Genomic DNA, 3,618 nt, shown 5'->3' with positions numbered 1-3,618 from the left:
TTGACTTTAAGTGAACCTCTAGTTAAAGTATTTTTTGCCAAACAAAGTGCAAATGTCCAGGAAGAACACCATAAGAAAGTTCCTTTAATTGTCTCAAAATTTTTGTGCTGCTCGAAGTTGCAGGAGATTATCACTAGAGGACTAGTACACCTGCTGTACAACCCCAACCCCACCCCAGATTGGCAGTTTTCTGTGTACATGGGCAGAAAGCTGCTAATCAGTGGTGTGAGTGGGGTTAAACAGATCTCATGATTTAGTTAACTGTTATCAAAACTGCAACAAGTAGCCCTATAAGTGACATATCACTGAAATTAGGGTCTCAGCCCACTTATTATGCTGCTCTAAGATGGGGTAGCAAAATCCTTATGATAGAGTCCCTTTAAGACTAGTGTATAAAACCAGACTTCGGGGCCACTGTGTAAAACCACTCTTCGAACACATTTGTGAGAAGTAAAAGTAGTACAAGTGAAGACTAAACATAATAACATAAGCAGAAGTCAATTTGTTTCCTGTTGTGCTTATTTTGCCAAATGATAGAGAATTATACAGAAAACAATGTATGTTCTACTACTAATAATGAGGCCACATATTGTCTGCTAAGGCCCAAGTTGTGAAGGTGTCTGTTGCTCGGACTGATAGGTTTCATTCACAGGTTACATTTTTTTCTGCGTGGTAGAACCACAACATTTTTTAGCAGGGAAGGATTCCATGTGACTGCACTAAATTACAGGTGCATCTCACTAAATTAGAATATCATCAAAAAGTTAATTTATTTTAGTTGTTCAATACAAAAAGTGAAACTCCTATATTATATAGAGTCATTACAGAGTGATCTATTTCAAGTGTTTATTTCTGTCAATGTTGATGATTATGGCTTACAGCCAATGAAAACACAAAAGTCTTTATCTCAGTAAATTAGAATACTTTATAACAACAGCTTGAAAAATGTTTTTAAAATTCGTAATGTTGGCCTACTGAAATTTATGTTCAGTAAATGCACTCAATACTTGGTCGGGCTCCTTTCGCATCAATTACTGCATCAATGTGGAGTGGCATGGAGGCGATCAGCCTGTGGCACTGCTGAGGTGTTATGGAAGCCCAGGTTGCTTTGATAGCAGCCTTCAGCTCGTCTGCATTGTTGGGTCTGGTGTCTCTCATCTTCCTCTTGACAATACCACATAGATTCTCTATAGGGTTAAGGTCAGGTGAGTTTGCTGGCCAATCAAGCACAGCGATACTGTTGTTTGTAAACCAGGTATTGGTACTTTTGGCAGTGTGGACAGGTGCCAAGTCCTGCTGGAGGATGAAAGTTCCATCTCCAAAAAGCTTGTCGGCAGAGGGAAGCATGAAGTGCTCTAAAATTTCCTGGTAGACGGCTGCGCTGACTTTGGTCTTGATAAAACACAGTGGACCTACACCAGCAGATGACATGGCTCCCCAAACCATCACTGATTGTGGAAACTTCACACTAGACCTCAAGCAGCTTGGATACTGAAACAGACTAATAGACCTTTTTAAACTCTTAGGAAGCCTTTGCAGGTGTTTTTAGTTAATTATTCTAATTTACTGAGATAATGACTTTTGTGTTTTCATTGGCTGTAAGCCATAATCATCAACATTAATAGAAATAAACACTTGAAATAGATCACTCTGTTTGTAATGACTCTATATAATATATGAGTTTCACTTTTTGTATTGAAGAACTGAAATAAATTAACTTTTTTGATGATATTCTAATTTAGTGAGATCCACCTGTATATGCTAAAATAGGAAGATCATAGTACCAAGTGATGGACTTTACAGTGAGCTCCACATGTGATTTTCTTCTCTTGGCCAACATTATTAACCCTAATTATCTATCTTTCTATGGGGCATACATAGGTAGTATGTATTACAAGATCATACCATACTGAGCTTAGTGCCAAATTATATTGTGATAGTTTACTTCAAAATTAAGAATAAAGTAGATTTCATCTTGCCTTTCATGTCTGCTTTTTATGTAATATAATGTTTTGGAGGCAATAATATCCAATCATAAATTTACATAGTAACAACATATTCTGAAACACTTTACAAACATAATTAGACATTAGGGATGTTTTCAGGCTGGACATAAATTTTTGCATTCACGCTATATGAATCCTGACAGTGCGCATTATCACCACTGTGAGGATTACTCTCTATCGCCCGGTCCAGCGGTTGTCACATGACCATAATGATGAGATTTCCATACTTCCTATCATGTGCCAACTAGCAGCTTTTCTTGCTTCTTTCAATGTTCTATTGAGAGAAGCTGATAAGAAACTATTCGGCACGTGACTGTGTGACGACACTACATTTAATCTTAATTATCATAAATTCAGTAGGCCAGGAGACATATGCTATTATCTTTATGTTGACTTTTGAATTTGTGTGTTTTTCTTTGGTTGGTCAAGAAACACAGACTATTATTTGTATAAGCCGGAATGTTGACAATTGAGTTGATATTTACTGCAACTTATTGCAACTTACTGCTAACTTTGCAAGACAGGGATGCAGGGTCATTGAACAATGGATGTTTGCTAAATATGTTAATTGACCATTGTGTGGGCCCTGTAGCTTGTTGATCTGCAAAACAGAGAAGGAGGAACTATGCAGATTTATTAAATGCTTAAACATTGAGAGTTAAACTCCTCCTACCTCCACTCTGACCTGTGGATGATGACCTGAGCCACAGATGTGGATGTAAAAAGGGATTTCTATCGTTCTGCAAGAAGAATCAGAGTGACTTGCCAGAGCAACAGCTAGGACAACATGACTTCATCAAGAGGGACACAAATTTGTCTTTCTACAGGAGGTCAGCTTAGGGGACCATGGTTATAGCTGGAAGAACACAGATATACTCCATTGAATATCACAGAACCCAAGGATACTGTTATGAACTGCTACAAACACTAAGGAAAGATAGGAAAACTGTCCCTACACTAGGACTAAGCTGATTCCCTACGATGCAGCGGGGGACCTGTTCCTTGTGAACAGACCCGCCTAAGTCCTCGGCTAGTCCAAATGCAGACCTATAGATATAAGGGAGGGGTCCCTACAAGAACTAAGGACTGGGATATAGTTGGACACCTCCTAGCAGAAATGTAGCAGAGCAAAGACAAACAAACAAACAGAAGTACTAGTGGTCAAAAGACCAAGCAAACTACAGAGTAAGGTACAAGGCACCTGGCTAGCTTAAGAGTAAATGTAACACTGAAGTCCAGCAAGGCCAGGAGGGCGGAGTTGGATTAAATAGGCAAAAAGTCATGTGACCAGCAAAATAGAAAAAACTAACAGGAGGGTTCTAACAGTACCCCCTCTTCTATGAGGATCCTCCAGATCCTCGAGGCCCAGGTCTATCAGGAAACCTCCTGTGAAACGCTCCGACAAGCCTAGGAGCAGAGACATCATCCGCCCTTACCCAGGAGTTATCCTTGGGACCGAAACCTTTCCAAGCGACGAGATACTGCAATCTCCCTCTATGCCATCTAGAATTAAGAATGCGAGAAATTTCATATTCACAGTCTTCCTCCACCGGAGGAACAGAGACAGTGGCGTCCCTATCAGAAACATCAGCTTTTTTCAATAAGGAAACAT

This window comes from Phyllobates terribilis, unplaced genomic scaffold (assembly GCF_046119375.1).
Source record: "Phyllobates terribilis strain yellow unplaced genomic scaffold, ASM4611937v1 Scaffold_3__8_contigs__length_932513732, whole genome shotgun sequence".
Taxonomy (NCBI): domain Eukaryota; kingdom Metazoa; phylum Chordata; class Amphibia; order Anura; family Dendrobatidae; genus Phyllobates; species Phyllobates terribilis.
Note: the sequence above shows the minus strand (reverse complement) of the source record.